We start from the raw sequence: 23,075 nt of genomic DNA, 5'->3' as shown, positions 1-23,075 counted from the left end.
TGTTTAAAGACTGCAAATTTGTTTCTCTCTAATTTTATTTATTTATTTTTGGCTGTGCTGGGCTTTTCTCTAGCTGAGGCGAGCTGGGGGGTCTACTCTCTAGCTGCAGTGCGAGCGCTTCTCATTGCAGGGGCTTCTCTTGTTGTGGAGCGCAGGCTCTACGGCACGCAGGCACCAGCAGTTGTGGCCCATGGGCTCAGTAGCTGTGGCACGCAAGCTTAGCTGCTCCAGGCATGTGGGATCTTCCCGGACCAGGGATCGAACCCATGTCTCCTGCATTGGCAGGCGCATTCTTTACCACTGAGCCACCAGGGAAGCCCTGGGCCCCATCAGATTTTGATTCTTGAGTGGAGCAGAGCTTATTCCCTCTTATTATTGAGTGTACACACTTCCCTGCTGCCTGGATCCTAGAAACGACAGGTTTCTTCTCCCATCTGAGTCATTTTTCACAGGTACTGTAAACCACCCCATAGCCTTTTATAAAAAGAACCTTTCTCTCCTGCCTTGTTTTTTGGACTTAAGTTAACCAGCATTTGTTTCTGTTGCTTGCCATCAAAGCATTCTAACTCAGAAATTATCCTCAGCAGGAAATATGAAGCAGCCACCTTTCTTTTGCTTAGAAGATTGTCTCAGGGAAAAGTGATTTCCAGTCTCTGCCTGGCATGGGTAACGCCCAGCCGAGTCTAACCAGGGGTTCTACGGTCAGGCAGGGCAAACTGCTCTGACTCCCTGCTTGGAAAGCACCGTGCTCAGGGCTCAGTAAGAGGCAACAGATGCTCTGCAACAAAATCATCCCATGAGATAATAAGATTCGTACCGGTTTTTCTTCGAATAAATTTGAAATCGAATTTCCAAAATTAAGGGGACCCAGGAAACCCGTTCTTTGCCTCACTGAAAAACCAGCAGACGCCTGACATGATTTAATGCACAGCCCACTACCTACACACAAGTAGGAGACTTGGGTTCTCACTGAATGTAAGAATTGCAGAGTGAGCGCACCCTAACCCTACAACTTCAAGGCCCATTTGGGGTGTTCTGGCACAAGAGGCATCTCATTACTACAAATTAAGAGGGGGGGTTTCCAAAAACCTCCCCTTTACGGACAGAGTATTCACCCCATTAGAAGGTCTTCCTAATGGCTCATGGCCTAGCAATTTAACTTTTTCATTGAAAAAGGACAGAAGTTGCTGATTACGGATCATATGATTATGGATAATGAGATAAGTCTGCTCATTATGGATTACGACGTTTGCTCTAAAAGGGTAAGGTGAAGTCGCTCAGTCGTGTCTGACTCTTTGCGACCCCGTGGACTGTAACCTACTAGGCTTCTCCGTCCATGGGATTCTCCAGGCAAGAATACTGGAGTGGATTGCCATTTCCTTCTCCAGAGGATCCTCCCGACCCAGGGATCGAACCCGGGTCTCCTGCATTGGAGGCAGACGCTTTAACCTCTGAGCCACCAGGGAAGCCTATAACTGCAGCTTAAATAGAAGGTGATATTAAATTAGGAGAAAAGTGTAAATTTAGTAAGAATCACAGTAATATTGATAAAAGGTAATCTTGATTGAGTGCTTCCTGTCCCCAAAACTTGACATATATTATTAATCCATGAAGTAAGCATTATTATCACTTTTATTCAGATGGGGAATAATGAGATTCAGATGAGGCAGGGAGGTTAATTTACTTGCCCAACATCATTTAGTTTGCACATGGAAGAAGCAGGATAAACCTCAGTACAGCTCTGATAAAACTGTATATTCTTCCTACACTGCTGGTGGTAACATAACCTACCATAACTAGTCCAGGAAGCTATTTTGGTCATGGAAGGCAAAAAGCCACACACACATTTATATCTTTTACTTAACAAGTGCACTTCTAATACTAGACTCCAGGTAGACAATCTAAACAAAGAAAACACCTAAAGAGATTTTTATCACAGCATTATTCATAAGAGTGAAACTCAGTGGAAGTAACCTAACTTTCCAATAATGGGAAATGAGTAAATAAAATACACTGTTGAACCTCGATGGATTATTAGCATCATTATGAAAATGCACAACTATTAAATTATCCAGCAACACAGGAAACACTGGTATTTAAAAAAGCAGAATGCACAATTAGATGTATTCAATGGTGACATCTAAATTCAACACTGTACTCACATTCACACAGCCCACAGCTGGAAACTGACTTTCAAAATGAAAATGGTTATGTTACGACAGTGAGACTGTGGCGATGTCCCCTCTTCACTGCGCCTCCACCCCACCAAGTTCTTCTTCATCATTTTTAAAGTCTCAGGAAGGACGAAAAATGACACAGGAGAAAGGCTTCGAAGAAAGAAGGAGGAAAGGCACCAAGTTTCCACCGCCCCTGGATGCTTCTGGACCTTGATTAGGAAAGTCTATCGTCACCCCTTCACTACAGATTAGCTAGACTGCTTCGAAGGAGGGGAGGCTTAGCCACGCAAGGCTCTTTATCCAGTCAAGGTAAATGAAGTTCGGCTGGTCAGGAGAGTAAATAAGATTAGTTATGGGCTCCAGGTCATCCACTCATGGAGGTCAGCGAGTGTGAGATTATTATCCTTGGTAGAAGAGCAGCAAAATAGCATTAAGGAATAAATTAATGAAAAAGGTAGAAGATTATTTGAACTAAAGCCCTAATCAGTTTAGAGATTTCACTCAACTGCTCTACCGGCCATCAGTCAAGCTCACAAAACAAATATGCTTGTTCTCTTAAGTAATTCCAGGAGATCTCCCTTTCTTGCTTCAAAGACATCCAATCTAAGGAAAGTCATGAATAAAGTTACGCCAGTCTGCTGTTACACCTCATACAAAATCCACCGAAGCATTAAGGTGCATGCTACTAAAATAGTAAGGCAGACTATTTATACTAGACGCATAATTGCCAGTCCTATTTGGTCTCTGATTCTAAATAGAACAGCATTCTACATCCATTCAGAAACACTGAATTCACCAACGTGCAAACTGCATATTTTATTAAATAAACACAAACTGGGAGATAATGACATACATTTGTTTTCATTACAAGGAGTAATGCAATATTTCTCCAAGGCTTACTGCATTAGCATTTCTTGCCACGTTTCAAATGCCTTTGAACTTTCTGAAAAGCTACATCTGTTAGCTCCCATGTATACAGCTGAAAGTTACCAAGTGAATTAAGTTTTAATATAAATTGCTTTGTTCACTATTAAGATTGATGTCGGACACACTGTACTGTAAGTTGCAAACTGCAATTACAATTCGCTGCAATTATCTGTGGTTGTTAATAGCACAAGATAGCATGTCACTTTCTAGCAAGTGTATAATTCATCATTTGTGTGTTTTTTTTTCCTGGTGAACTCTTGTGGTATTCCAAATGTATAATCTTGTTGTATTTATTTCCCAGTGGTCCAACAAAATGCGCAGCAAGTGCTGACTAGAACAAACTAAAAAGCACTGCTATTGACAAGCCGTCACTTGTGCCGTAATGAACATTCTGCCTTCACTTTCACCTCGACCAACCGGCAGCTTTAATTTATGATACAGCAAAGGAGAGGCAACCTCCAGGTTTATTATACCCTCAGTGCTGTTTCAAATAAAGTAATTAGAAGGTCAAGAGACAGGTCTGGAAAGCCAAATATAAATGCAACCCTTCTGTACCGACATTGAAGAAGAAGAAGAAGGAAAAAAAAAAAAAAGCCTGGTGTGTTCAAAGAGCATTTTATCCATCTTTCTTCCCAGAGCAGGGCAAGTCAATTTTTTTTTTCCCCAATACTACCGTAACCAATCAGAAACAGTGGCAACTCCATCCTTTCACTCTCTTAATTTGCTCCATATGGACTACAAGCAATATACCTAAGAGACACTGTCCTTAAGAGAAAGTCATGAACTAGTCCCCCAAAACTGTTCTGAACTGTAACCTCAGGATAGTGATTAGGCACTGTATTTTATTTTTTAATAAAAAAATTCAATAGGTGAACGATGGAAAAGTTCTAGAGAAATCTGAGTAATATAACGATAACCTCATCCTCCCCCGTTCAAAAAAAAAAAGGCTTTAAACATCTATTTAAAAACCTTCTGCTTAGAACTTTTTCTTGAAAAAAAAAAAAAAGGAGGGGAAGGAGTTGAGTTGGAAAACAACCACCCTTTCAATATATTTTGTTATCAGTGATGAAAAGAACAATTCTAATAAATTAGCATGCTGTTTCTAAGGAATTGTCTGTAATACCATTCTTCATTTCAAAGGCTCCTAATTTTAATACATACATTGTAGTCTGCTTGCCCTCTCTCTACCTTTTTTGTCTCCTATAGAACAATGATATCACGCTAAAAAAAAAAAAAAAACAAACCCAAAAAGGCTTGTGAAACCCAATGGACCTTGACCTTATATCCAGTCTACTTTCTGAGGAGTAAGTTAGAAGATTTCAAGGACCACATTCTCTCTTCTAAGACAGTGCCTTAAAGTATTTTCATCCATGGATCCCTTTTGTGGGAAGTAAAGCCCTGGGGATCTATGCCATGTCTCCCCATTAGCCTACAGTTTCAAACCCTTGTCCTGGCCCCTGAATGAGAAGAAGCGGGTAGGGGAAGAGGAGAGAAGGGTGGGAAGGGGAGAAGAGAAGGAAGTGACAAGGGAAAGAGGGAGAGAAGGTGAGGCCACGAAGGAGACCGAACCAGAATTTCCAGGACTCCGCCGGCTCCCTCACAGGTTAACTTAGGGAGGGCTACACAAGTCATGGCAGGTGTCATAACCGATAAAAGCTCTAATAGCTACTTGAAGGCTGTCATAGTCATCTTGATCCGCCTCTTTTGAGGGACCGAGGAGCATACACTCCCAAAGCCTTTCTGAAACAGCATTCTGTTGTGTCATTTTTGCATCAAGTACTTTTTACCATTGTCTGTCCAAGGAATTGGTATAATTACGCCTGATTATGTAAGTGGTGGAAATGTATGTAATCTCATAATTAGGACATGTAATTATGTTGTAAAAATCCTTAGGAAACTGTAAAATAGAAAGCACAAGAAAATAGTAGGTGGGGTTTCTTTTCCTTTTTTTTTTTTTTTTAATCCCCACTCCTAAAAAAACAACTGACTCAATGACTCCATCATGGCATGCTAGGAAATGGGTAACTCTGGAGCCCCCATCTACCTGGGTGAAGGAGCTGGCAGCTCTGACCCAAGATCACCTTAGTATCCCTGGTGCCAAAGAGTATTTGCAAGTCATGCACCGACACAGAGTCAACATTGTATCATGTGACCCAACTGCCTATGTGCTGTGTGCTAAGTTGCTTCAGCTGTGTCGGACTCTTTGCAGCTCTGTGGACGGTAGCCTGCCAGGCTCCTCTATCTGTGGGATTCTCCAGGCAAGACCAGAGTGGGTTGCCATACAAAATGCAAAATAGTACTGAATTTCTGAGGCATACGGTGTCTAGGTTGGTTTCTTCACTTCCCTGGTGGCTCAGTGGTAAAGAATCTGCCTGTCAACTCAGGAGATGCGGGTTCAATCCCTGGGTCGGGAAGATCCCCTGGAGAAGGAAATGGCAACCCACTCCAGTATTCCTGCCTGGGAAATCCCATGGACAGGGAAGCCTGGTGGGCTACAGTCCACAGGGTCACAAAAGAGTCAGACACGACTTAGTGACTAAACAACAACCGGTTTCTTCAACCAGGAGACATATGGATTTTTTTTCCCTCTGTTGTAGCTTTAAAAAATGTTTTTCTTACTGATTTTACCCTAAATTATAATGTTCCTAAATAATCCATGCCACTAGTGGAGAAATATATGTAGACATAAAGTAGATTCTTTTCAAAATACTCTGAGGTAGGAATTTCAGCCATTCCTACAAGGAGATCAAAAGTATGTGACTGACGTGAATTCCTCAATTCCCCCTCTTCTTTCTTGGTCTTTTCCTGGAGGTGCTCATCAGGACTGAAATGCTGTGCAGTAGAATCAGATGCAAGAGCCCGGGTGATTCAGACTGGACAGCGAGGCTTGTTTCATCAGGCTGTAAACCTTCAATCTCAGCAGCAGCCCTGACCGTAGCATTACTAGATGTCAAATCTCTACCAAACAAAAAGTCCTCCAACTTCCAGCTCTTCCCCCTAAGGAGACCCTCAGCACCGAAGGTATATAAAAATAGAGGAGTTCCTGGTTTCCATCTTAGGGGCCCAGTCCTGAAGTCAGTTTTTAGAAAAATGTAAAGGAAATAACAGAGAGTGATCAGCCTACGCGAGGACCTTACAAGTGTCTGCCCAGAACGGGCCAAACCCAAATGCTTGCATATATTTTGCATATATTCATTAGCTGCATGAACTGTTACTAAAGAATTGTAAATGGTCCTGAGAGTGTGCCAGAGACTGGAGAAAGAGAAGCGTGGGGACTGTGGGAGGCACTGCTGGTTACCTCCCCAGCAACCGTTTCCTTCTTGTTCCTCGCTAACAGAACCTCTATTTTATTCAGGTGCTCAATATTCAGAGGAAATGGACTCCAGTGCTGGCTCAGGAGGAAGTCCTGGTTAATAAAGCCAATGATGGTGTTTCCACTTCCCTTGCCAGTCCTTGGTTTAGGAGGAGACACATCTGACCCGGACTTGGGCAATGAGACCAGAGGGAAGGTCAACTGGGAGTACTTGTGAAGGATTTTCTGACTCTAGAGGAGGAGACACTAGAAGAGTTGATCCGTTTCCATTGTTGCTGCGTCTGCGTCTGGATGTGATGCCTGGAGCAGCTGCAGCCATTTGGAACATGAAGCAAGCCTGCATAAGGGTAAAGGTTACAATGGCAGAGCTTAAAAGACAGGAATCCAGGTATTCAGTGACATCATGGGACCTATGATCATATCAACCTACAGCTGTCCTACTTGTGAACTTCCTGTAATGTGAGATAATAATAGGCCTTGTTTAAGCCAACTTGAGTCAGAGCACAATTTGATACTGTATCCATTTGTCCATTAAGGAAACTAGCATTTATATTTTTAGCTTAGCTACAAGCGTAACAACACATCTGAATTTAAATCTCATTTACTAAAACTCAACTTGCATCTGCATATATTACTGGTGGGATTTGTTTTCGTTTTAATTGATATAATCCTTTTGGAAAGCAGTTTGTCAATATATATCAAGAGTTATACAGAAGCTTATAAATTTTGATCCAGTATTTCCTTTTGAGCAATTTATCTCAAGGAAATAATCTAAAACATGGAGACATATTTTTAATAGAGTATTATGCATCCATTAAAAATGATGATTAAAACTGTTAGTAAAGTGAAAAATATTTATAAGAGGGAAAGAAGAGGTTATAATAATAACAACACTAAATCAACAGCAAAGCTCAACATGTTATGTAGGTTTACGAGCTCGAAATAAAACCTATGAAAATGGTCAGAGAGTTGGTGTCATGGTAGGATGTTAGGAATGAGTTACTTTTTCTTGTTCTTTCGTTTCCAAATTCTCTAAATACTATATATATATATGTTTGAAATTTCTACCCTCTATTATTCAGCTGCTTAATACAATTTGTGGGGAACGCTGATTGAAAACGTCTGAGAGGGAGATTGAGCTAGCCTGGGGAAAAGACTTGACGCACATGCAGAAAGCTCATTAGCCCCAGGATTTCTTCACAACTAGTTGGATTTTTCTCCTTTAAATTCTGGCTTCCTTTTTCTTCCTTCCTTCCTTCCTTTCTTTCCTTTTTTTTTTTTTTTTTTAAAGAGATGATTATTTCATTGGGTAACAAGAATAGTTAAGAAGTATGGGACAGTGAGCTAACACACCATCACTGAGAGCAGCCCATTGGGGGGAAAATTCCTATTTCTAAATAAGAGAAAAAAAATTCCAACTGCTTTGATTTGAGTATTCTGCTTCAGAATAAATTTGCCCAGAAGCGCAAAAGGGTACAAGGTGGGAACTGGGAGGCATTAGGGTATTTTTTAAAAAACAATAAAAAGCAGGGACATAGATGCTTCTTCTAGTTCTAAGCCAACAACGGCACTATTGACAGACTCCCAAAGACACTCACGATATTCCACATAATTAAGAGGGATTGTTGGCATCAGAGGGACCAGAAATGTCCTGTAGATTAACGGCTGACTTCATTGCTAATGACTGCCCAATTTCTTTAGACTAATTGGTGCAATCTACATTTCTGCAGCAAAGATGAAGTATCAACTTGATTTGGTGTCGATAAAAAATTGATGGATGCTTCTGACTGCTACTTCTCAACAATACACGGATTATTACTACCATAATTATCATAAATGACAAAACATGGGCAAGTGGTGATTACAAGTCTAATTCTATCTTGAGGTTTTAATGGCATAAACCACTCAGGCTTTACACTCATGATGTACTGCATCATCAAAATCCCTGAAAGGATTACCCTTGGGTGAATGCCACTCATTATCTTCCCAATAATGCACTGGTTGGGCCCGACATGAAACAAATAATCGAGACTGAGCTCTTGGAAAAGCCCTTTTAGAATATTTAAATCTCTAGTTTGAGAAGGAGGCAGATACCTGCCAAAATCTTTCTCTGCATGTCTGGATGTTAAGAGTTGCATTTTGCTCTGACATGTACAGAGGCTGGGAATCTCTGTGTCACACAACAACCTACCAAGCCGTGTGCCAAAGGCTGGAGATGCTGTTACCACCTTGGTTGCTGCCAACCGAGCACCAGAGTGCCACTGACCAGGCAGACAGAAAATGTTATAAACCTCACATGCTCCCCACCTGATTGGGCGCCAACACTAGGCCTGCAGGAACTGGGGGAAGAAGACGGGGAGAAAGGCAGGGAGGAGGAGTTTGTTGCTATTGAGGGGAAATGCACAGAATACCTTGTGCTGCAATAAAAGCCATTTAGGCTGCTGCAGAGGAAGCTCCAGTACTAGGGAGACCATAGACTGGAACTGCAAGATAAGAAGCCCACGCCAGGTGGGCGACCAAAGAGGAAACACAGTGGAAGTGAGGGGGCAGTGCCAACCAGGTAAGAGGCGTTTGTTCCCTGTACAACAGGCAGCTACCCACTGCTGCCAAGCGACTGTCGCCGGTGGAAGGGGACCAGTACTGTCCAATCATCTGTTCTTTTTAATTTTTTAAAGGGAAGTCGACTTGGTTTTAAAATGTTGGCAAACAAATATGAAAAAGTCTACAAGTAATAAAGTGTGGAGAGTGTGGAGAAAAGGGAACCCTCCTACACTGTGGGTGGGAACGTAAACTAGTGCAGCTGCTATTGAGAACAGTATAGATGCTCCTTAAGAAACTAAAAACAAAGCTACCATATGATCCAGCAATCCCACTCCTGCCACACAGATCTGGAGAAAACGCTAATTTTAAAAAATGCATGCACCTCAATTTTCATAGCAGCACTATTTACAACAGACAAGACATGGAAACAACCTAAATGCCCATCTACAGATGAATGGATAAAGGAGATGCGGTTTATTTATACAATGAAATATTACTTAACCGTAAAAAAGGGAAAGACCTCCCCGCCAGCCTGGTGGTTCAGACTTCACCTGCCAGAGCAGGGGTTCAATCCCTGGTCAGGGAGCTAAGATGCCACAAAACTCAGGGCCAAAAAACCAAAACATAAAAACAGAAGCAAAATTGTAACAAATTCAATAAAGATTTTTTAAATGGTCCACATCAGAAAAAAGAAAAAAAAGAATGAAATAATGCCACTTGCAGCAACATGGAGAGACCTAGAAAATTATCGTACTAAGTGAAGTAAGTCAGAAAGAAAAAGACAAGTATCATGATATCACTTATATGTGGAATCTTTAAAAAAGATACAAATAAACTTATATACAAAACACCCACTGACACAGAAAACAAATGTACGGAACCCAAAGAACAGGGTACAGAGCAAGGGATAAATTATGAGTTTGGGAAACATACATTGTGTGGGCATGTGTACTAAGTCACTTCAGATGAGTCTGACTCTTTGCGACTCCATGAACTGTAGCCCGCCAGGCTCCTCTGTCCATAGGATTCTCCAGGCAAGAATACTGGAGTGGGATGGAGGAAACCATAACTGAAAGAGACACATGTACCCCAGTGTTCACTGAAGCACTGTTTACAATAGCTAGGACATGGAAGCATCCTAGACGTCTTTTGGCAGACGAATGGATAAGGAAGTTGTAGTACACATACACAATGGAATATTACTCAGCTATTAAAAAAAAGAATGCGTCTGAGTCAGTTCTAATGCGGTCGATGAAACTGGAGCTTATTATACAGAGTGAAGTAAGTCAGAAAGAGAAACACCAATATAGTATATTAACACATGTATATGGAATTTAGAAAGACGGTAACGAAGACCCTATGTGCAAGACGGCAAAAGAGGCACAGATATAAAGAAGAGACTTTTGGACTATGTGGGAGAAGGCGAGGGCAGGATGATTGGACAGAATAGCATTGAAACATGTATATTACCATATGTAAAACAGATGACCAGGGCAAGTTTGATGCATGAAGCAGGGCACTCAAAGCAGGTGCTCTGGGACAAGCTGGTGCTCTCTCCCCACCCCATCCCCAGAGGGGCGGGAGCGGGGTTCAGGATGGGGGGAAACATGTGCACCCACGGCTGATTCATGTTGATGTATGGCAAAACCCACTACAATACTGTAATTATCCTCCAATTAAAATTAATTAATTAATTAATTAAAAAAAAAAGAATACTGGAGTGGGTTGCCATGCCCTCCTCCAGAGGATCTTCCCAACCCAGGGATCAAACCTGGGAACCATCTGGGAACCTAGCACCACCTGGGAAGTCCCAATATATACATACACCACTATATATAAAATAGATAACCAATAAGGACCTACAGTAAAGCACAGGGAATTATACTTCTGAAGGCTATGGTTTTTCCAGTGGTCATGTATGGATGTGAGAGTTGGACTGTGAAGAAGGCTGAGCGCCGAAGAATTGATGCTTTGGAACTGTGGTGTTGGAAAAGACTCTTGAGAGTCCCTTGGACTGCAAGGAGATCCAACCAGTCCATTCTGAAGGAGATCAACCCTGGGATTTCTTTGGAGGGAATGATGCTAAAGCTGAAACTCCAGTACTCTGGCCACCTCATGCGAAGAGTTGACTCATTGGAAAAGACTCTGATGCTGGGAGGGATTGGGGGCAGGAGGAGAAGGGGACGACCGAGCATGAGATGGCTGGATGGCATCACGGACTCGATGGACGTGAGTCTGAGTGAAGTCCGGGAGATGGTGATGGACAGGGAGGCCTGGCGTGCTGCGATTCATGGGGTCGCAAAGAGTCGGACACGACTGAGCGACTGAACTGAACTGAACTGAGTAACAGAATAAACTATATTCTGTAATACCCTATAACAGGGGCTTCCCTGGTGGTTCAGTGGTAAAGAATCCATCTGCTAAGGCAGCAGATGAAAGAGAGGAGGCTTTGATCCCTGGGTTGGGAAGATTTCTTGAAGAAGGAAATGGCAACCCACTCCAGTGGATTTCTCTTGCCTGGAAAATCCCATGGACAGAGGAGCCTGGAGGGCTACAGTTCATAGGATTTCAGAAGTTGGACATGACTTAGCGACTAAATAACAACAACCACCACCTATAAGGGAAAAGAATTGAAAGGGAAAAAATACATGCATAACTGAATCACTTTGGTGTACGCCTCACCTGAAACTATCACAAATTATATATCAACTATACTTCAACTAAAAAAAATTTTTATTAAAAAAGTGTTGGCAAGCAACTGCATTTTTTTTTTTTTTAAACAAAACAGTTAAAAGGATGGCTTCTGGGATCAGACCGTCTGGAGTTGCATGTTAGCTGTGGCAACATTTGGGACACATTACTTAATCTGAATGTCACTTCTCCTCACATGTAAATGGGGACAGTAACCGCTGCCTACTTCATGGAGTTCTTTTGAGGATAAAATGAAGGAATAAAAGAAGGTACATAAAACAATCCTGACACACAGTAATTGCTCCATAGCTACTCTTGTTACCTGAGGCCAGACTTGGCCTCCTGGCTCTTCGTGTGTGACCTCTGCTGCAGGAAGAAATGATATATGAGGTAAGATTAAAAAAAAAAAAAAAAAAAAAAAGCCAAGAGCAAGCGCTCTAAGGTCAACCATGTGAGCTGGAAGTCTGTTTTCCTTCCCTGCTGGATGCTGTCACACCCTAAGTCACTGAAGTCTCAGCTTTCTTATCAGGCAAACAGGGATAACAAAGCACCTGCTTCATCGAGTCTTGTAAAGATGAAATTTAACCATCTACACAATCATGTAGCATAGGATTTGGCATACGATAAGCAACCAAGAAATATGATTGTTATCATTATTCATGTTATATTTTCAGTTGACTTTTTCCAAGGTCATAACATCTTTAAATCTTTTTTTTTCAAAAGCTAGTCCAGACTTTCTGCTCTGGCCCCAGTCCCTTCTACTATGGACACAGCTTTATTACTTTATCATTAGTTTTTTTTTTTTTTAATGTGGACCATTTAAAAAGACTTTATTGAATTTATTACAATATTGTTTCTGTTCTATGTTTTGGTTTTTTGGCGGAGAGGAATGTGGGATCTTAGTTCCTTGATCAGGGATTGAACTCACACCCCCTGCATTGGAAGGCAAAGTCTTAACCACTGGACCACCAGGCAAGTTTCTATTATTTTATTATTAGTTATTAATCACAGGAAATTCCTTTTTGAAAATGAATCTCTTGTCGCCTAGTGTAAAGAACTGTGGTAACACACAACTCTGTGTAACAGAACAGGGAATGTACAGTCTGAGTGAAGACTGCTACACTATTTTACTTGAGACCTCATTGTTTCTGTAACATGGAAATATCTGACAACATCCAGTTCAAGGCACTCTGCTGCTGAAATAACCAGGACATCTCTCTTCATTTAAAAATGCCTGATAACCTGGTAGGACTTCCCTGGTGGTCCAGGGGTTAAGAATCCGCCTACCAATGCAGGGGACGTGGGTTTGATCCCTGGCCCGGGAAGGTCCCACATGCCACCCACAAAGCCGGGGTGCCCAACTTACTGAACCCATGCACCGCAACTACTGAAGCCTGTGTGCCCTAGCACCCATGCTCCACAAGAGAAGCCACTGCAATGAGAAGCCTGTGCCCCACGATGAAGGGTAGCCCCCACTTGCCACAACTAGAGAAAGCCCATGTGCAGCAATGAAGACTCAGTGCGGCCAAAATAAATAGATCCACAATCATTTTATGCCTGAAAACCTCTCACATCTTATGGCACACACTTCAGGCACGCTAGCCTCGGGCCAATGAGAATAGCACTCTCCAGGTGAGCTGTAGGAGTGATGACTTGGTTTAACGGACCAAAATCCTCACACGCACATGGGACTAAAGGAGGTTCTCCAGTTTGCCTCCTGGTGCAGCTCACATTGGGGAACCCCTGTAAATTTCCTCTCTAAAAAGACAGAGCTCCAACCGAAGCACTACAGGCTCTTGAAAACCAAAGCCCATCTATCAGTAGCAAAGAAAACTGCATTTCCTTTCAAATAATTGTGAGCAATATAGGATACAGAGCATAGTAGAAGTGTCCACAGGCACACGCTGCCCACAGTGGACGTGCTTCGAGTCACCACAGATCTTCTATCACTGAACTTATGACTTTCAAATACCCTTGCTAGTGCATGGAGAATCTTATATGTCACAGTTATTTGGGAGAAATCAATTATGGATATGATCTGGTATTTCGAGAATCACCAGAGTATCAGGTATAGACGTCTGCCTTCCCCATACCAAGTTTTACTCGGTGAGTCACCAAGTAAATCCCTAGGGCTCTCCAAATCCCAAATCACTGAAAGTGAGTCAGTTAACACAGATTTAGAGAATGACCTATGGTTACTGGGGTAGGGGAGTATGAGAGAGGGGGAAGGGATAGATTGGGAGCTGGGGACTGACATGTACATACTGCAACATTTAAAACAGAGAAACAACAAGGACCTACCATACAGCACAGGAAACTCTACTCAGTACCCTGTAACAACCTAAATGGGAAAAGAATCTGAAAGAGAATAGATACATGTATAACTGAATCACTTTGGGGTATACCCCAAACTAACACAACACTGTTAATCAACTATAGTCCAATAAAAAAAAAGAAAGTGAGTCAATTAATGATAAAGGCTGTGCTCTGCAACTGAAAGTTCTTGGAAAATTTCCAAAAGAAATATCTTCTTTAGATAACCATCGGCATACTTTTCTTGTTGTTTTACACTCCTAGTCAAGGATATTACAACTGGATCTAAGTTAACTTTGTTTTCTCTGAGATCACTGAAATATTAAAAAGAGTCACGTTCATAAAGTTATCCTCAATGACTTCGGTGTCATCTCCTTGGAAGTGTGGAGACCATCCAATGCAGGACAGTCAGAGGTGAGTGAGATTAAAGGCAGGTTCCCTCTGGAAATGGTCTATTGTAACCATCCACTCTTCTTCCTTCCCTGCTCCAAAAGACTCGTGACCTAAAAATGCCCAAATCCAGTAAGAGATATGGCTTACTGTCGGGGATGCACATACCAGAGGAAGTGCTGGGGATAAAGGAAATCTGTGAATCAGAGAAAGATGTTGGTATGCAAGATTGAAGATATACCAGCTGGCCCACTGCTTCAGCTGGTTTCCAGAGGCCAGGAAGAAATTAGTCTCACAGTTCAGTTAAAAGAACACCTGGCCATTCACCCAGAGGCACAAATTCACTCTTGAACAGGGTTATCTTTGTTTCCATACCAAACACACCTAGGAGTTAAGCTATTTAAAATCCTGTGACTCTTATCGTCTTAAATCGCTCATGTTCATAAAGCTCGAGAGGTGAGGAAGAGGGACGGGTTCTGAAAATAAGAGTGTCAACAGGCCTGATTTTAAAGGCTACGGTGGTCTTTCTTTGACCATTACAATTGGGTTGGGGCATGTCATATTGATTTCCCATGTAAGTTTTACTGAGTATTTACAAATGCAAAGAGCTAGAAGGGAAGGAATTATATTAAAGCCAAAGAATGAGCACTCTCCCCACAACAAAAAGACATTCTAGAGCCACTGAGGCTCAGAAAGATGGAGACAACAGCTCTGTGTTCCCATGCCTGTTAGGGTCTGCGGAAAGCTCACGGGCATGGTCAAAAATAAACTCCAGTTCCTCAGTGGCTGATGGGTGGGAAATGTCACTTTACAGATGAACCCTCATCTCTGACACGAACTCCTCTTTCTCTAAAGAAGGGTCAGGTTGAGTCTTGCCATGAAGTGCTGAGCAGTGTGCCTGGGTGGCTGAGTCATGGAGGAAGCTACATGATGGTGGAGGAGATTACTGGCCTGGACTCACAGCAGAAAGACCAGATGTGCACGTAGGAGGCGGGGGGAGTGGGTGGACAGAGAGCGGAGGAGTCAGCAACCTGTGAAGACAGAATGTGCTGGCAGACACCATAAGCACAAGGCTTGCTGGGAAGCCTGGGCAGACCCGAGGCAGAATGCAGTCTGGGAGCTGGGCTCTTGGGAGACACTATCTTGAAACCACTATCAGGCACTGATCTTTGGGGAAATCCCAAGCTGCAGAATTGATTGCTTACTTGTTCTTCTTCTCCCAGTAAATTTCCACCCTCTTTTCTTGACCTGTTTTATGGGCACCCTCCATTTTCCTTTCTTTTACTCCTATCTCTCAAGCTCGTTAAACATTGCTCTCTTTTTTTTTGTTTGTTTTAACTGGGGTATAATTTACACCGTTTAAGAGCACAATCTGATTGAAAGAAATTTTAAATTTTGGAAATCATTTCAAAAGTGCAGAAAAGTTATAAGAATAGAACCCTCGAATGCCCATCCACTCTTTATCAGAATTCATCTCTTGTTAACACCTCCTATGATTGATATACATGTATCTATATAAAGTGGTTGGTGTCTGACTCATTGCTACTCCATGGACTGTAGCTCACTAGGCTCGAACCCATCTCTTGCTTTGCAGGCAATCTCCAGCACTGCAGGCAGATTCCTTACTGACTGAGCCACCAGGTAAGCTGGTGGCTATATATGTCTCGTATATATATATTTGAGACAACATTCAAGGTACATTTACTAAACGCTTACTGTGGAAGCTTGATGCTGAGGAGAGGACAGGATGGCAGTCTCTTTCCTCAAGAAACTTAGAAATCAATTGTTAGGCAGCAACAAGACGGCCACTGCCATACTCAGACTGAAAATAAAGTCTGAGTCTTCGGAGATATGTTTACCTGTAGAAGCTGGCATAGGGAAGAAACTGGAGGCAACTACAGTTCTAACAGGAACTGTAATTGAACAATCCAGCTTTTCCCCTAATGGGTCAAGCAGTATCAGAAACTGTGCATATTCAGATGGGTTCACTGGGGAGAAAGGAGGAGGGGTTCAGTTTCCCCCTCCGAGAGCCTTTCGCGGGTTCTGCTAATATGCTTTGTGAATCTCCAAGAATGAGGAGGGGATTGTATAATACTCTCCAAATGACACTGGCTTAGCTCACAGAATTAGTGTCCCATGGAACACCTTTGAAAGCATGAAGGGAGCTCGTACTCTCAAAGAAGAAAACAAGAAAAATTTGTGGAGCAACATGCAAATAACTGCAAAATATCATAGCCCAAATCCCTTTAGTACTGAGGTGATATCAAATAAGAGAGTTAAGAAGATGTACCAAAGAAGAACCAGGAAACTTAAAAGGAATAGAGCTTTAAGAGCTTGTTTCTGCAACAGTATTTGGAGGTTCATTCACTTCTAACTGCATCACAACGATTATTACACAGAAATCTGAGTTAGCTCCCAAATACTTACTGAATCAAGTCTGGACTACTGGGAAAGGGAGCTGGAACCTACGTTTATCGAGTATCTATTGAGTGCCAGGTGTTGCCTTCTCTTCAAAAGCCTTCCTCAGATTGTCTGTCATGGCCTCGACTGCAGCCTGGGCACTTGGTGGAAACCCCGTGAATATTTCTGGTATCAAAATGAACCTGTTTCATAGTCTGAGAATAAATTCATCAGATGGATTTCCACAAGCTCCATTAAAATGTTTCCCTATTAGACTAAAGAGGTCATGAGCTGGTGGCCCACAGCCTGCAGACAGAGCTTTATTTGGCTTGTAGAGGGTTTTAAAATAAATCAACTGCAGTGAAAAGAGTTGGGTGATTTTCAATACAACCCAGATTTTCAGCTTCCTCTGAAATACCAGAAGATATGGCAACGTGGGACGAGGTCACATCCAATGCAGTAGTCACATCCAGTGCAGTGCAAAGTGGTGGTTCCAGTGAGTACTTAGTACTGTCCCGCCACTCACGCCTCCTTGTCTCTATTGCCAGCGATGACTGTGCTGGTACTCCTGGGTGTTGTAAGCATTCAAGTTTGTGATTTCTACTCTATAATATTAACAACCGATTTGTGTTGTGCTTATAACATACCAGCGTTTTCAACACCTTCACATGTATTAGTTCACAGCAACTTTACGAGGTGGGCACTCTTATCATCTCCATTTTACAGATGACGATCCGAGCAGAGAAGGGATAAACAACTTGCTCCAGGTCTCAGTCTCAGAAGTGGCAGAGTGTGCTTGGAACTCAGACTGACTCCAGAATTGTGCCCTTCACTACCAAGGTCCACTTGCCTCTGTCACACACACACACACACATTTTATTATTCTGAATTGCCTTTGCATTTTTCATGTAAGTGCATCTTGTGTTTCCCAAAACTACAGTGAACTCAGTGGTATGTCGTGCTGTGCTTAGTTGCTCAGTCGTGTTCCACTCTTTGTGACCCCATGGACTGTAGTCTTCCTGGCTCCTCTGTCCACGGGGATTCTACAGGAAAGAATACTGGGGTGGGTTGCCATGCCCTCTGCCAGGGGATCTTCCCAACTCAGGGATCAAACCCAGGTCTCCCGCATTGCAGATGGATTCTTTACTGTCTGAGCCACCACGGAAGCCCAAGAATACTGGAGTGGGTAGTCTATCCTTCTCCAGGGGATCTTCCAGACCTAGGAATCGAACTCAGACGGACTCCAGAATTGTGCCCTTCACTACCAAGGTCCACTTGCCTCTGTCACACACACACATTTTATTTTTCTGAGTTGCTTTTGCATTTTTCATGTAGGTGCATCTTGTGTTTCCCAAAACTATAGTGAACTCAATGGTATGCTGCGCTTGCATTGCAGGCAGATTCTTTACCAGCTGAGCTACCAGGGAAGCCCACTCAACAGTATAAAGTGCATCAATTTTCTTTTTAAATTTCTTTTTAACTGGAGGATAATTGCCTTATAAGGTTGTGCTGGCTTCTGCCATACATCAACATGAATCAGCCACTCTCTAGAACCTCTCTCCCACCTCTCACCCCATCCCACCTTCTAGGTCATCACAGAGCACCAGGCTGAGCTTCCTGCGCTATATGGCAGTTTTTCGACAGCTATTTTACCCTTGGTAATGTATACATTTCAATGTGACTCTCTCACTCCATCCTACCCTCTCCTTCCCCGCTGTGGCCACAGTCTTTTCTCTATGTCTGAGTCTCTATTCTCGCCCTTTTGACAGACTTTTTTTCTCAAATGCCCTTTGATTTCATTTGATCAGGATGATCTGTTTACAAGTAAGTATATTTCATAATTCCCCTCACCTCCATTAGGAAGCTAGCCAAAGCTGGCTCCTTAATGAGCAAGCCTGGTACTGGCCAAAACTGCCACAGGCTGGTAGCCCCACATGGTTGAGGATGGAGGTCAACCTTCACACTTCTCACACTGACAAACCCTAGGAGCTTGCGTTACACAGACTCGATGCTGATGATGGCTGGAATACGCATGCATTAGGTTTCAATAGTCCCCCCCATTTGGTTCAGTGTGGATTTGTGCACACAGCTGGCCTGGAGCCTATCCTTTCACTTAAATTAGTTGTAGTTCTCTGCAGTTTTGATTTACTGACAAAGCACTCTTCATCTAGCAGTGGCATAAGAGTTTCATCTGGGGGGGCAGAAGACAAACTATGTTTGTCTGGATATACAGAAACTATGGTTGGTCCAATTGGGCCAGTTGGGTCATTTAGCATTTCCACGTGGGGCACTCACCAGAGAAAGGTATTTTAATTCCCAATTAGTCCATATCGGCAAAGGAAATGTATTTTCCATTATATCTTGACTGGGGATTCTGATTCATAAAATATCTTAAGGAAAACACATTTTACGTTACCGAGTCTTTGATTTCCCAGGGAAACTAATAAATAATCAACAAAAATATGATTAAAGACTGCTTGAACTACCCTCCGAAAAGGAACTCTAGCCAGCAAAGAATCTTTCTGATCCGAATCTTTTTATTCCTAGAAACAGAATTCTTACTTAGGCTTTCAAAAGCCTGATGAAGGCTTCAGCTAAGTTTTGACATAAGATTTTCATATTCAAAATATCTGTTGAAATAAGGAGAGAAGGGATATGAATCTTGAAACTGCATTAGTCTGAAAGAGAGCTTAGTAAGCTAGAAAGGGAAATTACTTCTCTGTAATTGGAATTCTCTTCTAAAAAATCCCTTTGAAATCATGTTCAGCCACTTTCCCATTATGTGTCCCAGAGAAGCTGAGTTTAACCCTTTCTGGAACTACCCATCATGAAAATTACTTGATGTTTGTAAAATGCTCTGGGAAGAGATTCTTGAGCAACGGTCTGCATCATCAAAGAACTTAACAATGAACGAGCAGTTCCTAAGAGTCCTACATACATTTAATGAAATGTTCTCCATAACACCTTTTCCCATTAGCACAGTGATCTTACATTTATGTATCAATTTATCTTGGCCATTGAGTCCTGAGACAGATGCCCCAAAACTACCTTTGAAATGACATAGCTGAATTCTGCTCCAGCACAGGACTTCCCTGGTAGCTCAGATGGTAAAGAATCTGCCTGCAAAGCAGGAGACCCTGGTTCGATTCCTGGATCAGGAAGATCCGCTGGAGAAGGGATAGGCTACCCACTCCTGCATTGGTGGGCTTCCCTTGTGGCTTGGCTGGTAAAGAATCCACCTAAAATGCAGGAGACCTGGGGAGACCTGGGTTCGATCTGGTTGCCACTCCAGTATTCTGACCTGGAGAATTCCATGGACCCCAGTCCATGGGGTCGCAAAGACTCAGATACGACTGAGCAACTTTCACTTTCATGACAGGATATTAGACATGGATTAAGGGTGTTTCTGGTGGCTCAGACGGTAAAGGATCCATCTACAGTGGGCCTGGGTTCAGTCTCTGGGTTGGGAAGATTCCCTGGAGGAGGGCATGGCAACTCACTCCAGTATTCTTGCTTGGAGAATCCCCATGGACAGAAGAGCCTGACGGGTACAGTTCATGAGGTCACAAAGAGTCAGACCCGACTGAGCGACTAAGCACAGCACGGATCTTTAAGTTCTTTGAAGGCAGTGACTGTGTTTGATTTCTCTTTGTATCTTTAATGCTTGTATGTAGTAGTCGCTTGATAAATGCCTCATGAGTCATGAGGTGGTTGGGTAACTACAGCAAGTCACAATTTCTATTCTCCAGGTTTTATCACCCCTAAAATGCTAAAAACATCTTCCTCAAAAAACTTTCATGAGGATCAAATGAGTACACACACAAGTAATATGTACTATATATATTAGTATAGTTCTTGGAAAACAGTTAAGTTATATAGCTATTACTATAACTAATAATATAATATAGTATAATACAACAATTATATATGTACATGTAAATATACATTCTCCTCTTTCTACTGTGATGTGAAGACAAGAGATCTGGTTTTGCCTGGAGATAACCCATAATGCTAAGGCATTCCGTTGAATTTCCCCATCATCAGGCTACATAACTTCATTACACTAGAGTTGGTGCCAGCTATCAAAATCAAGAGCATTCATTTGGCCTATGGGAAAATTCTCATGTACATGTGTGACATCCCATTTTGTATCTGTCCTCTTTGGTTAAGGATGCGAATTCATCAAACAGCATGTGGTATCTAACGTGGGTGTTCTGTAATCACTTGATAGTTACACTCTACTTTCATGCAGTAGCTCAGCTATTGTAATGATGAGCAAACATCAGCTTCAATTTGATTTACAAGATGGCCAAACAACAACCCAACATGGGAAATTCTGCTGCTTTTACTTACAAAAATCTAATAGGGCCATTTTCCTGAAGTTGCAACATGCTAAGTATGTGGCTCAGCTGGTAAAGAATTCGCCTGCAATGTAGGAGACCTGGGTTCAATCCCTGGGTTGGGAAGATCCCCTGGAGAAAGGAAAGGCTACCTACTCTAGTATTCTGGCCTGGAGAATTCCATGGACTGTATAGTCCCTGGGATTGCAAAGAGTTGGACATGACTAAGCGACTTTCACTCACTCATTCATTTATAATTAGACATATTCTCAGCCCATTTCTTAATTATATTTATTAAAATATAATTCACATTCCATATGATTTACCTACTTAAAGAGGATACCTTGGTGACTTATAGTACTGCCCACACTAGCCCAACAACCACGAAACTACTTTCTGTCTCTTAACAGATTAGTCAATTCTGGACATTGAATATAAATGGAATCATATTATATGGTATTTTGTAACTGGCTTCTTTCACTTAGCAATTCACAATTCATCCATATTGTAAGCATGTATTAGTATTTCATTTTTTATTGCCAAAGAATATTCCATTGTATGGATATACCTGAGAAATCTGTATGCAGGTCAAGAACCCAACACGGAACAACTGACTAATTCCAAACCAGGAAAGAAGTACATCAAAGCTGTATATTGTCACCCTGCTTATTCAACTTATATGCAGAGTACATTATGACAAACGCTGGGCTGGAAGAAGCACAAGCTGGAATCAAGATTGCCGGGAGAAATATCAATAACCTCAGATACGCAGATGACACCACCCTTATGTCAGAAAGCAAAGAAGAACTAAAGAGCCTCTTGATCAAAGTGAAATAGAGTGAAAAATTTGGGTTAAAATTCAACATTCAGAAAACTAAGATCATGGCATCTGCTCCCATCACTTCATGGCAAATAGATGGGAAACGATGGAAACAGTGACAGAAAACTTTATTTTGGGGGGCTCCAAAATCACTGCAGATGCTGACTGCAGCCTTGAAATTAAAAGATGCTTGCTCTTTGGAAGGAAAGTTATGACCAACCTAGACAGCATATTAAAAAGCAGAGACATTACTTTGCCAACAAAGGTCCATCTAGTCAAAGCTATGGTTTCTCCAGTGGTCATGTATGGATGTGAGAGTTGGACCATAAAGAAAGGTGAGCACAGAAGAACTGATGCTTTTGAACTGTGGTGTTGGAGAAGACTCTTGAGAGTCCCTTGGAAGAGTTGACTCATTGGAAAAGACTCTGACACTGGGAGGGATTGGGGGCAGGAGGAGAAGGGGACGACCGAGGATGAGATGGCTGGATGGCATCACTGACTCGATGGACGTGAGTCTGAGTGAACTCCGGGAGTTGGTGATGGACAGGGAGGCCTGGCGTGCTGCAATTCATAGGGTCGCAAACAGTCGGACACGACTGAGCGACTGAACTGAACTGAACTGGACTGCAAGGAGATCCAACCAGTCAATCCTACAGGAAATCAGTCCTGAATATTCACTGGAAGGACTGATGTTGAACCTGAAACTCCAACACTTTTGCCACCTGATGCAAAGAACTGACTCTTTGGGAAAGACCCTGATGCTGGGAAAGATTGAAGGCAAGAGGAGAAGGGGATGACAGAGGATGAGATGGTTGGATGGTATCACTGACTTGATGGACATGAGTTTGAGCAGGCTCCAGGAGTTGGTGAAGGACAAGCAAGTCTGGTAAGCTGCAGTCCATGGGGTTGCAAAGAGCTGGACACGACTGAATGACTGAACTGAACTGATGGATATACCACATTTTGATTACACATTCATTATTCAAGGAACACCTAAGTTGTTTCCATTTTTCCTTTACGAATAATGTTCCTTTTAATATCTGTATGCAAATTTTATGTAGATATATATTTTTATTTCTCTTGGGTAACTAGGAGTGAAATTGCTAGATCACATGGTAATTCTGTGTTTAATCATTTTAAGAATTTCTAGACTGTTTTCCCGG

The 23,075-nt window shown here is 42.2% G+C and overlaps 1 protein-coding gene and 1 non-coding gene across 2 annotated transcripts in view; both read right to left on the bottom strand.

Moving 5' to 3' along the window:
- FTO (fat mass and obesity associated) overlaps positions 1–23,075 on the bottom strand; it is a 426,360-nt gene that overhangs the window by 93,744 nt on the left and 309,541 nt on the right.
- On the bottom strand, positions 1,395–1,466 carry TRNAW-CCA. Its single transcript has one exon. It is a non-coding gene; the product is annotated as a tRNA-Trp (tRNA).

This window comes from Capra hircus, chromosome 18 (genome assembly GCF_001704415.2).
Source record: "Capra hircus breed San Clemente chromosome 18, ASM170441v1, whole genome shotgun sequence".
Lineage (NCBI taxonomy): Eukaryota > Metazoa > Chordata > Mammalia > Artiodactyla > Bovidae > Capra > Capra hircus.
Note: the sequence above shows the minus strand (reverse complement) of the source record. Positions and strands in the feature narration are given on the sequence as shown.